Below are 13,514 nucleotides of genomic sequence, written 5' to 3'. Positions count from 1 at the left end.
AGAAGACAATTGATATCGTCGTCTTATGATTTGACGGAGATGCTTATTCTAAAGGCCAGACTAACATCAGTCTTGGGAGTAATGACGTCGCTAAGACCTTTCGATTTCTTCGTTCGATGTTCTTTCTATGTTTTGTTTTTCGCCTAGGGATGCTTGTGCAATAATTTTCGTCCATCCGGTGGCAGTCTTACGGTGCTCCGCGCCGGCTGCGCATTAGTCGGGTCAAAATAACGGATGAAAGTGCCGGCCACAGTGGCCTTATATAGCGAAGTGAACGATGTGCGAAACGATAAGCGCGGTCCCTAAAATGCTTCCTATCAGGAAGATCAGCGTTTGCGTCACTCGAATTATTCTGCCGTTTGCTCTCCCGGCGACGCACTGTTCGAACTCTTTATTCAGTGCTCTTGGACGAAGCTGCTTCATTTAAGTGTAATTAGCGGTGCAAGTGCATATCGTGTGCATTGTTTGTGCTGAAGGAGTGAACGAACTTCACATCAAGACAGTGTTAGTTGCTGTGTAAGTGTAATACAGTTACACGGCATTTGCGGCCGTGTGAATACGTAAAGCCACAGCGCATGTATCCGAGCCTCCTCAGCTTTCGAATCTGCCTCCGTGACAGTTTCGGCTCCACATGTTTTAATTATCTGCAAGCAAAGTGTAAAAATACTTATCGAGAATGTGGTCAGGCAAGGAGACACAATCTCTAGAATGATATTCGTTGCATGTTTAGAAGAAAAATTAAAACTATTATACTAGTAAGGATTAAAAGCGACGATCAAAGGCGAATGTCTAAACTACCTTCAGCTTGCCTTCATATGGTATTGTCCTGTTCAACAACGCTGGGGGGTTCATTGCGATAATTTAATGATAACCCTAACCAAGAAAGTCTTACAGTGTGGTGAAGATTACTATGCAGAACACAAAGATGATATTGAATAATGTGTCCAGCGAAAAAGAAATACTCATGGGCAGTCAGCATTTACAGTGTGTGCAGGAACAAGTTTATCAAGTTTAATTACTCACAGGGAGCCCTGATCATGATGAGGATACTTACAGAAGGAAAATGGATTGGAACGCTTACGGCCGGCATTATCCAAACATTACTGGGAGCTCACCGTGGTCTCTTTAAAAGAGTCTGCAATCATCCCATTCTTCCAACACAATCATCATCATCATCATCATCATCAGCCTGGTTACGCCCACTGCAGGGCAAAGGCCTCTCCCATACTTCTCCAACAACCCCGGTCATGTACTAATTCTGGCCATGCCGTCCCTGCAAACTTCTTAATCTCATCCGCCCACCTGACTTTCTGCCGCCCCCTGCTACGCTTCCCTTCTCTTGGGATCCAGTCCGTAACCCTTAATGACCATCGGTTATCTTCCCTCCTCATTACATGTCCTGCCCATGCCCATTTCTTTTTCTTGATTTCAACTAAGATGTCATTAACTCGCGTTTCTTCCCTCACCCAATCTGCTCTTTTCTTATCCCTTAACGTTACACCTATCATTCTTCTTTCCATAGCTCGTTGTGTCGTCCTCAATTTGAGTAGAACCCTTTTCGTAAGCCTCCAGGTTTCTGCCCCGTAGGTGAGTACTGGTAAGACACAGCTATTATATACTTTTCTCTTGAGGGATAACGGCAACCTGCTGCCAACACAATCATATGGAGCAAAAGCTTGGATGTTAACAGGGAAACTTGAGAACAAGTAGAGGACCACTCCGACAAGCAATTAAACCAATAGTGTTAGGCCTAACGTGAAGAGACAGGAAAAGAGCACTGTGGATCAGAGATCAAATTGAGGTAGCGGTAGTTGAAATTATCAGGAAAGCTTGGAGATGAGAAGGCCAGGTAATTCGTAGGGCATATAATTGCTGGCACACGAGAAATACGGAGTGGGTGCTAGGTGAAAGGAAGCGCTATGAAGGACGGCCGAAATTCGGGTGGGGTAATGAAATAAGGAAATCTGCAAGCACAATTTAGAATCAGCATGCCAGTGGTAATTACAGAACTCCCAGACAGGCCTTTGTCCTGTCGTGAAGATAAAAGTGCGTTCATGACGTTTTACAACATCTAAAACTCGTCCGGAAATTTACCGGACTGTTGCTCTGCAGCTGCAGTTCACTTCCTCTTGCGAGGCGGTATTCGTGTGTTTACAGAACGGAGTCGGGTGCCGCTTGCATACCGCAACCCCACATTGGCACCGTACTATATGTGGAGTGACTGTCCTGAACAAAGTGCGTCCGTATCGCCAGATCGACGACTGGAACGGATTTGATCGGTAACCAGCTAGTATGTTCAACAATCGTTTGCTTCGTTTACTGTGCTGTGGAGTATTCTGATGAACACTTGAGCATCGACATGATGTTTACTGATTAGCCTTGACTTCTATGAGGTGCCACTTGGGCTGTGACAGACAGCGTAGTAAGGGGCTCCAGGTCCTGACGTCATCAACCTATCATTCATTGCGGGCTTCCAAATTGACGTGTGGCGCCTTCATGCATTTCGCCGCTGTCAGAATGCGCTCGCCTGAATTTGCGAAACAAACTCTAGACACGGTGTTAAGTATCGTGTTTTATCCGCTGAGGAGAATCAGAGGAGAACCTTTGCACGCTGATACGATGTCAAAGTGTTATAGGCAGCGAGACTTGCAGGCGTAAATATTACCTAATGAAATTTTCTGTCATGATATGTATGGGGCGTGTCGGTAGCCACGGTTTCTTTCCGCATTTCTTTTTTAGAGCTGCTTTGGTAGTTACCCGTGCACTAGACAGTGATCCTATGCGAAGGAAGCGCGCGTTTCGTCGTCAGTTGGTTGCACTTGTGGGCGCTGCAGCAGACGCCAGGAAATCGAATAGAGGTGTGCAGTGATTTGCCGTATGAATACAGCTTCAACTACATATGCATGATGTGCGATCATGCTATCAGCTGACCACAACTCTTCGATTTCTTGTCGTTTATTCCGAGCTTTGCTTCCTCCTCGCTCTCATACGACGCTGTAAGTTAAATGTGCTGTCACTTCGACTGCACCATTATCACAGCTACGAACTTTTTTGGCTACGAGATTGCGTAAGAACAACGCAGCTTAGTGAATTCAGCCCCTCATGTATACCTTATATACCTGATGGAGCGCATCGTGTCACGCATTCCAGACAGAGGGACATATTTGCCAAGGGAGTAGCTCTCGAATATTTACGCTTAAATACAGTGCTGCTATTGGCCATGCTTTGGTGCACAGAGTTATCTCTAACCGTAATATCAAACAGCTTTATAAATGTGCGCTGGTGATGCGCATTTCCGCACTTTGTACGAAGACGCGCATGGTGGGAGTGCCAAGAGTTATTACAACAGCGTTCTCCTTTCCAATTTGTTTCCGACGGCGGCCGGCAGATGTCGCCCATAGCAGGGTTCGAGGCACTCTGACACACGTTCCTGTGCTCCCGCTCATATTGCTCACGACAGTACACTACTTTCGTGTAAACGTCAACTAGCGCATGAGACAACTGTCGCCCGCGTCACATGACCTAGTAAATGATTGCCTCATAAAGAGAGAGCAAGTGCGCCTGCCAGTTTTCATTTGTCCACAGACGAAAGAATGAAACGTGCGAATAGCTGTTACCGTGTCACTATCGTTCGCGTGAGTTACCTCGCAAAGCGAGAAGTTGCTTAACCACGCGCCAGTTACCGCTATTCTCTTTCGCCCTGCTCTTTCGGTCTTTTACCCATGTGCCTGGCGTTGTGTAACCATGATGTCAAATAAATCGGTCTGTTTGTCTGTCTGTGCCTGTCTCATAAGCCCTTTCATAGGCAGCTTGGAACGCTGTGGCATCTAGCACGAGCTCTTGCAGTTCCTGCGTTCGCGATAAGAAATAGTTTGGTGTTCTTGCAACAATTTGTCGGAAACTGATCTTTATTTAGGCTCGGTAATGAGCTAAAATGTCTATTCCCCTGAAAGGGAAAGGAAAAGGACCGCTTCGATTAGGTGGTTTTACATTGTTTTGCTCTTCGTTAATTTTGCTTGCGGATTTCCATTCGCAGCTCGTTACGGCTGCCGCCCAAACAAGTTGGCGCGAGCGTGCGTGACCACGAAACATCACCAGAAATTACGCGAAGTGACGCATGTTGATGATGGTACTCCTTGCGTACCATTCAAAGCGTTGCACGCTAAATATAAAACGGAATTCAGAATCAGTCTTTTACTTAAAGAAGCAGAAAAGTTGACAGCTTTGCATAATTAACTTCTGGAGTGCGCTGTCGTCGCTTTCGTTCTCTGAATAACGAGCCGAATTAGACATGCTTTTTCGTCAGTAGTTTGGGTCATGCTGGGAAAACCAGTTTGCAGCATTTAGCTGTGGTATGCAGGCAGCAATCCTTCGAGCTCCATGTAAACAACAAAATGTCCTAATTAAAGCCTCCTACGTAAGAACTTTTCACTTCATAAACTGGTTAGTGGTTGATAGTTGTGCATCTTTTGCAGAGTTTGTTTTAATCTGACTCTCTTTACCATCCTTATGTAATTAGAGTGCTTACGAACCATCAAAGTTGTTGATTAATTTGTATTGTGGGCTGGCATAACCACAAGGTGGTATTTAGCGCACAGAACCTGTAGAGAGGAATAGCCGTGACTGTAATTATATTTTACTCTCATTTCAGTTCACAGATATACCAGAAAACATTTGGACACACACTACGAGCGACAGAATGAATATTCGGTGCAAAGTGGACGTAAAGCAGTTTGCCACTCCATCGTCACTGTACTTTAATAGGTGGTACAAGTTAGGGACGGAAAAGTGAGCTGTTTTATCACACTTTTGGTGAATTAGGAGCGCAAACGACAATTGTTTTCTTTTTCTTATAGGATTTATAAGGGCGTCAAAGCAGTCTTCGATCAGAAGCGCAAGGATTGTATGATGCTTCATAGTAGAGGTATCGTAACCGCACGTGTCAATACCTTTTGTTGCAGACAGAGTTGTAGCGCGTCCTGGTCATAGGAACAAGTCACACACACACACACACACACACACACACACACACACACACACACACACACACACACACACACACACACACACACACACACACACACACACACACGCACACACACATTAATCATATATATATATATATATATATATATGTGTGTGTGTGTGTGTGTGTGTGTCAAATCACAAGGCAGGAAACAATGACACTAAGGACAGCATATGGAAAATAATTTGTAGTTCTTAATTGAGAGAAACAAATAATAATAAAAGAAAGTGAAAGTGGATGAAAAAATATGGATCCCACGCACCGTGGGAATCGACGTAAGTTAAGCTTTCTGTGCTGTTTGCGTTGATTGACGATAATTAGTGGTGACGTTCATAGCGAATGTTTCATTTCTTCAGCTTTTAGTGCAATGCGAGATTTGTGAATCGATGGCAAATATTACCTTGCGTGCACCAATGCTATTTGTCTCCGTGGTACACACAACACACAGCGAGGCCTGTTTGCTTGAGGCGTGATTGCGCGCCATTGTCCATTACCTGCGAGAAGGTTAGCATTGTCATTGCCTCACACAGCGCTTCCCCTCGGGGCACAAGTGTTCATTAAGCTCTACTCGAAATATGGCAATGTACTTGCCAAAATCACAATCAGATCATTAGGCACGCCGTGGTGGTAGACTACGGTTTAATTTGAGTCTCTTTGGGGTCCTTAACGAGCATCTGAACCTAAGAACAGGAGTACTTGTTTTCGTATTTCGCACCCACTGAAGTGTGGCAGGCCCGGTCGGGATCACACCCGCGGCTGTAGCCGCAAAGCTACCACGCCGGGTACTAGTGTTGAATGGGAATGCGACGCCTAGACTCTACGCTGCTACAATGTAGCCTAGAGGGTACCGTGTTGGCGCATGGTGTGCAGCTCCTTTGAGGCTGCATACCATGCGTCAGTTGTCCGCTTGACAAATTTGCAGGGTGTTTGGTTTTCAGAAAAAGCAGAAACCTACCCTACTGTACCTCGAACTTAATTTTATCCCGTTTGTACGCAACCGCTGTCGTGTCTAGCAGCAGCTAGGGTCCCTTGGGAGCGCACGCATCCAGGCATCCAAGTAGTAACGTTTCCATGTCCTCTCCCTCAGCCACCCTCCCCACATATGTGCGTGTAGCGAGCGAAGAGTGCCAAGAGCTTCGTGGCTGCGTCAGTCCTACTCATTCTCTTCCTCCTCTCCCCCTCCGCCCTATGCGTTTCCATTTACATCACCACTGGACGGTCGCACGTTAGTAGGCAGGTAAGCGCTGGTGCTCTTGCAATGATTTTGTGGGGGTCACATATAATTACAGCTGTCAAGGAGGTATTGCGGCGACGCCCAGGGATCCACAGAGGACATTGTGCATAATCAACGCGGTGCAAATGATGAAGCGAGTTTCTCGTTTCGCCTATCACATACAGCACGCCCATATCATGTAGGTAGGCCCTCTAAGCCCTCCAACCCCCTCCCGCGGCGCGGCGTCCAAGGAAACAGCAGCAAAACGAGCACCAGCAGCAGCGAAAAAAAATCGCCAAAGCTGCCAGATCGATATCCTCTCTAGGTTGTGAACGAGAAGAAAGGAAACTGAGAGGCCTGATCATTATAAGTGACATCATGAGAAGCCAACAAACAAAGACACCAATGACCGCATATGCTAAATCATTCATAGATCTGAACTGAATGAAAGAAATAAACAAATTGACGTGGAAGTGGAGAAAAAAATAACATCGAGGAGTTTCAGCTCTTCATGACCAATGTGAAACCTTTCTGGTGTAAGTGCGAGGTGGCCAATCAAATTGCTTCTACTAAAGTCCCAAACCAACTAAAACGTCGCACAAAGGTTTTAGAAAAAACTGCTATTCATCAAGATGCCTCTTCAGTCCAGCAAGCACAGTGTCCATAATTCCGTGTAAAGTGACTAAGCTTGAACGCAAGCGGAGAGGAAGCACTAAACGTTCGTAAAATCCGCTGGGATTCACAATGGCAGCTCTTCTTTTTTTTTGCTGTATCGTTCGTTTACCTCAATCGGATAGTATCTGCTTTTCGAATGGAGTGGCGAAAAATACGGGGCGATTTCTTACTGACGCTTTTTACGTCTTGTGCAATGACGTAACGTAACATGACAAGAACTTTATTAAGGTCCTGAAGAGTTCACGTCTAGGGGGGTCCGGGATGAGCCGATGGCTTCATCCATAACGGGACTGGCAGGCCCAGACCCACCGCAACATCATGGGCCTTCTGGACGGCCTGGAGTTGTTGGAGATGTTCCGGACACCTGAAGACGGATTCCCAGGAGTCCTTGGTTTGAAGTGAAGAGGCCTCTAAGGCTTGGCACAGCCAGAGCATGTGTTCAAACTTACACCCTTCGTATCTGTGATTGCGGCATTCCTGTGACTTCTCCTGATCGATTAAGTGCATTAGGCGAAGAGTACGGTAACATGTAGTCTGTATTATTCTAAGCTTGGGATGTGGCAGGGGCAAGGTTCTTATGCCCAACTTAAATTGAGTGGTAATCTCAGGATATGTATGCAGTGGGTCTTTTCCTAGATCTATGGGAATTTCCGAGGCCCCTGGCTCGGTTGCGTGATTGATGAGGTCCCGCGCAGACCTATGGGCAGGCTCATTGGGGTGATCCCATTCGGTCCAGTAGAGATTGTCCTTTAAGTGGGCAGCAGGGAACCACGAAATGTGGTGATATCCCTGCTCTTCATTTCTGATAGTGAAGTGCTGATGCCGACGGATCTTAGTTATTGTGTCCGCTAGCTATCCGGATGAGAAGGAGGGCATGGCCGAGCGTGAGTCCGAGTATATAAAGATTGGCTTTTTACGACTACTCATAGCTACATGGCAGTTATTGTTTTAAATTGTAAATGGCTCGCAACTTCTCAATTCATCAATTTATTTGCATCACGCTACTTTACGTCAAGTTCACATGGTCGTTCTGGAACCGGGGAATGAAATGTAGCATCCATAACTAATTACCAACAGGAAATTAACCGATTTGCCTCTCTGTACTTTTTTTGATTTCTTACGACAATAATATTTTCTCCGATTATATTAAGAAATACAATGCATTTAAGGCAAAGCCGTCTGGATTTCATTTATGGAAATACACTGATTCTGTGAATTGTTTCACATAAAAATTTCTTCTGTCATCAGTCCCCCGAAAATGAAATCTGAGATCCAATCGCGATGATGTTCCCCAATATTCGGCCATCCCACGCAATATAAAGCACTACTACAAGATTAGGAGAGCTTACGCCCTGTACCGTAACCTAGGAAGACCAAATTTTTAGGAGGGACATTTCAGCAATGCGATATTTCTTACAGAGAGAATTTATGATTCTTAACTCCACCCATTATTACTGAGAAACAATAGGAATAACGCCATGACTTAAAGACCATGATGTATCTCATATAAGAGCAGGAACAAAAACAAAAATCTCGCAGAGCTACGACTGACAGCTCCTACTCAGCGACATCATAGTAATCAATCTAGTTATGTCTACCGAAGAACGAGGGTCTGTCTCAACTATCACCAGTTACACCTGTCTTTCCTGAGGTGATTCACTTCATGCATTTATTCTATTTTCTTTTTGCTTTTCATCCCATTATTTATTCCCCTGACACCCTCGACGGTGTTTTCTATACTTCTGTTAAATAGGGTATACGACATCATAGTACCTGGCCATGTTTAGGTTATTGTTAATTTTACCAGAATATATTTACCCGCATTGGGTTGCAGCGTTAGCCTTATTGCCATTGAGGCATGCAGCAACGAGTATGCATTTCCGACAGGCTGATGCTTGCCGCATGCCTGAATGAAAATAAGGCTAACGCTGCAACCCAATGCGGGTAAATATTTTCTGGTAAAATAAACAGTAACCTAAACATGGCCAGATCCTATGCATTTCCGACAGGCTGATCGGATTGAGAACCAGCCAATGCTGACGCATCCATGGTTGTTGCACTACATAGCCTCCAATAAAACAAACACAAGACATATTTAACTATTGTCTATAAACTGGCGGAATACGATCTTGCTCTATGATAACGTATCTCGTGATCTTTTGGCCCTTCCAACAGTTAGAAATCGCAGGAAACCCTGCTCCTACAAAAGTTCGAGCTATGTAGGAAGCCATGAAAAATGTAATCCTTGTTCCCTGTTGAATCAGAAGGCTCAACATCTTCAGATTCCTTAGCTGCAATCCGAGAGATGAAAAACATGTACCAGACAAAGCGACACTGTGCGATGACTCAAGTCTTATTTTATATACAGGTAATATCACGTAGGTACAGGCCATCTGAAAAGTTTATGAGGTGCGGCTTCGAAAGAAGGCAAATTATTGCTATGCGCAAACTCATATGCTGCAATCCAAATTTTTACTCCATAAAACATTTTGGTGACGTACAGAGTGATTCGATAAATTAGAAACGCCATGTATTATTACTCCGCAATTTCCATTGTCGGGATGCACGTTTTCGGAAACCGTTTTTGGCTGAAAGTAGACTGGATAAAAGGTGATGCAACGAACGCATAAAGCATTGTTGATTAGTAACAAGGACAATATGAATATGTTATCGGTTCCTTTCCCAGTACTGCTCGCCCGTGCAGAATTCCTTCACAGCACTGAGCGCGCTATCTAATAAGGAGCTTAAAATAGTGCTTCTTCCTCGTCACAATCACTGCCTTGTCGGTTTGGCGCATCCGATGTGCGTGAATGTTTTCACCATTTCATGGCAAGATAGTCATGTCTAGTCAAGTTGTACAAGCGGCACGAGCACCGTGATACAATTTGGGATTTCAGCGAGTGCCAGGGATGGTCCCGCATTTATGTATATGTAACATAGGTAGAGATAGCGTTCGGACTTCTACAGAGGGATTAGTTTTCCGTCGAGCAGCATTCATGCTCGCCGCGATCGTTGGCAGTGTAACATGACTTGGCTTTATGGTGATCAAACCTCGAATGAAGCTTTCATAATTTAGTCCTTCTTTGTGGTAGGGTTTGTGCTTCTTCACCGTCACTACAGCTTACGTGACGTTAGTTTTTATAACAGATCGCCGTGTGTGCAGCCTATTCAATATAATGTTCGCGAATGTGCTGGCACTGTCTACTATGCACTGACCGGCATTTTTGTAGTATTTGAAACCTCATAATCAAATGCAAAATGTGCGCGTAACAACAGAAGATTTTGGATATGATGAATATCCAGGCATAAATCATTCACCCTCTCCATTTCAGGTCACATTGAGTCTGAGTGTATTGTTTATCACGATAAGCGCTCTGGCTGCGCTGTTATTAGGGTGAAGACAGAAAATGGTGCGTCTCCATGTTTTGAATTGCTTACCCATGCTTCCAATATATTGAAAGTATTAGCTATTAAAAGTAAATTCATCATTTTGTTTCAAGAGACATGGGAGGGGGGGGGGGGGCTAAAGTGTTACCGTACTTAGCGATGGTCATGGAATGCTTATATGAAATGCTTTGAAACTTTGGTTATTAATTTCTTTCTACGCTCGAGCGCAGTACCCGATAGCGGTACGCTGAAACCTTTATCTCGCGGCCTGACAATTCCGTTTGCACGGAGAGACGGTGCATTAATATCAGAATAATTTTCTCTGATGCAACAAGTTAACTGGTATTTCTTCTTGCCCGTGCGATGAGCTTTAGATTTTTGCGCGCAGTTGAAATAGCTGGAGTTGGAAGTTGTTCGCGTCTTCAATGCCTTCGTTGGGTAACGAGTAAGCCTGTTTGCTTAAGACGCCCTGTCTCCAGCCAGGAATACGAGCGGCTCAGTATCTCACCCTTCTTAGGTTCAGTAGTGGGCGGGCTGAAGACACCGATAGGTAAGGCTGGCTTCACCGTCGCCATAACGTTGCCAGATTGCCGTTACATATGTGGAACCTCACAAATGAACACCCTTGGCCGGATGCAATCAGTTTTAGGTTTTACCAAATCATGTTCGACAAATCAATATTTATCGTGGTTTCCTTCTACTTCGAGACACTTTAAAGAAAAAAACAACTTAAAGTTTACTCGAATCATGTCACTACAGAATAACTACCTGGCCACGCTGACATCATGTGCAAACCAAACGAAAGGTACCCGTTCAACAATTGTTCTAATTGAAATAATTAAATTCCTCATTGCAAGCTTTATATATATATATATATGTAGAAGCAGGAGCCGATGGTCATGAAAGTGCTTTATTATTTTAAAACGGCCACCGAAACCGATACAATTATTTTCCAGATTATTTGTTCAGTTTACTGAATTACGCACACAGCACTGCAAACTAAGCCCGCGGTACACTCCACGCTTGAGGTAGCAGGGGACGTAAAATGAAGCTGGTATGAAGCGTGATAGGGTGCTTCGTCTCATTCTTGCTGCTACTGAAGTGACTATGAATGCAATGACGAGTGGCGCACAGCGCCCATCTCAATATGATTGCGAGAAGTGGGGACTGCGGCAGCAGCCTTATTTCACGTCGCGCTGCTACGCCAAAGGAGGGTTGCATCGCTGCGTGCGTAATCAGTAAGTTGAACGAATAAACTGAGAACAATTATCTCGGTTTATAAGACCTTTCTGAATTAATTAAAAACCGAACTATACGGTCAGGACCATTCGCCTCAAATTTTCGAATTTGAGGTGTGCAGCAAATTTCCCATTTAAGGAAGTCTTTATTCTATTCATATCTTTAGTACAGAGACTGTCTTCGTTATTACTGAAGCATATCCGCTAGATAGTTAATCTCTCGTTACGTGATTCGAAGAGCATTAGTAGAGTTCGTCTTTAGAAAAGGTGATGGAAGTACAAAGAAAGAAACACTGTCTACTTATCGTTGGAAATAGTTGCACGTGAACGTGCTGTGAAAATGTTGTTGCTTGTTTGAGACCCTTTACACCTTGGTTGATTTTTCTTTTTTTCAGTTCAAACTACCTACTACGACCTCCGAGTTCAGGACTCCTTCATAGGGGAAGGTCCTAGCTCTGAGTGCCTTCGAATATTCGCGAAGCAGGGGGTTCAAGTACATGCTATTTATGACGCGCGATGTAAGGAGATATTTGCTCACAATGCGAAGTCATCAGTGTCTATGCGATAGGAAAAGAGCCCTTCAATAAAAAACAATTTTGAGAGGACTTACTGGTTTTGGAACCTTTGCGAATGCTTGCACTGAAAATTTACTTTAAAAAAAGAAGAAGCAACACAAGGAACGACAAAAGATGCAGCTTTTACCTCCAAAGTGACCTCTGAGTATATCCTAATATTGTATAACGCTAACGTTGTCATACGCTTTTACATTCTTCAATTTGACATTCACGCCTTCTAATCCTGTGAATCATCGCATTGCAAGGATTGTGCGCAGCTCTTAGTACAATAATTTTCATATTTAGTTCACGCCAAAGCTTATTTGAGTCCTACCTTTATGATTCTATAATCTGCGCGAAATGTAGACGGGACGTCGCATGAGCATTTTATAACATGTATCAACTAAATATTTTTTATATAATGCGTAGATTCATGATTATATTGCGCTTAGTGTGACACTGTACACTGACGAACCTGAAGGACTGGACGCGAACGTACGTAATTTTAGGTTCAGGCTCTTATGTAGTTGAACATTTTTAATATTTATTACAGTCTGAGCAGATGTAAAATAATACAATTGCGATGTGAGTAGTGTGTCCGATCAGAACGAAAAAACCCGGTATTTTAGCGCTGAACGAAAACGTAATCGAAACATCATTTGTTTTCTTCTTGTTTTGTTTTGTTTCGGAATGAAACCGCAATGTTTTTCATCGGTATTCACGGCAATGACGGGCCCATCCGTGGCGGAGGTGAAGGAGGAATTAGGCACTCTCCACACGTGGGCCGATCCAGAAGACAGTGCAATACCGGGCCCACTTGTGGTGGAGGTGAAGCAGGCGTTAAGCGCTCCCCATACGTGGACCGATCCTGAAGATAGTGGTATACCAGAACCACCTGCGGCGGAGGTGAAGCAAGCGTTAAGCTTTCCCCATACGTGGACCCATCCAGAAGTTAGTGCAACGCCGGGCCGACCTGCGGCGGAGGTAAAGCAAGCGTTAAGCGTTCCCGATACGTGGGCCGACCCAGAAGATGGTTCAACAGCGGGCCCACTTGCGGCGGAGGTAAAGCAGACGTTAATCGCTCCCCATACGTGGACCGATCCTGAAGATAGTGCAATACCGGGAGCACCTGCGGCGGAGGGGAAGCAGGCGTTAAGCGCTCCCCATGCGTGGGCGGATCCTGAAGTTAGTTCAATGCCGGGGCGACCTGCGGCTGAGGTGAAGAGAACATTAGGAGTTCCCCATACGTGGGCCGATCCAGAAGATAGTTCAATACCGGGCTCACTTGCGGTGGAGGTGAAGCAGGCGGTAAGCGCTCCCCATGTGTGGACCGAACCTGAAGATATTGGTATACCGGAACCATCTGCTGCAGAGGTGAAGCAGGCGTTAAGCGCTCCCCATACGTGGACCAATCCTGCAGT

General features: G+C 44.8%; 1 long non-coding RNA gene across 1 annotated transcript in view; it reads left to right on the top strand.

The window, feature by feature from the left end:
- The window catches only part of LOC142589031 (uncharacterized), a 28,435-nt gene extending 18,111 nt beyond the window's left edge, over positions 1-10,324 (top strand). Inside the window, exons 2-4 of the long non-coding RNA XR_012829785.1 lie at positions 4,652-4,788; positions 4,857-4,924; positions 10,247-10,324. This is a non-coding gene — a long non-coding RNA (uncharacterized LOC142589031). The remainder of the gene's footprint in view (positions 1-4,651; positions 4,789-4,856; positions 4,925-10,246) is intronic.
- Positions 10,325-13,514: the final 3,190 nt, after the last annotated feature.

Source organism: Dermacentor variabilis, chromosome 7, assembly GCF_050947875.1.
Source record: "Dermacentor variabilis isolate Ectoservices chromosome 7, ASM5094787v1, whole genome shotgun sequence".
Lineage (NCBI taxonomy): Eukaryota > Metazoa > Arthropoda > Arachnida > Ixodida > Ixodidae > Dermacentor > Dermacentor variabilis.
Note: the sequence above shows the minus strand (reverse complement) of the source record. Positions and strands in the feature narration are given on the sequence as shown.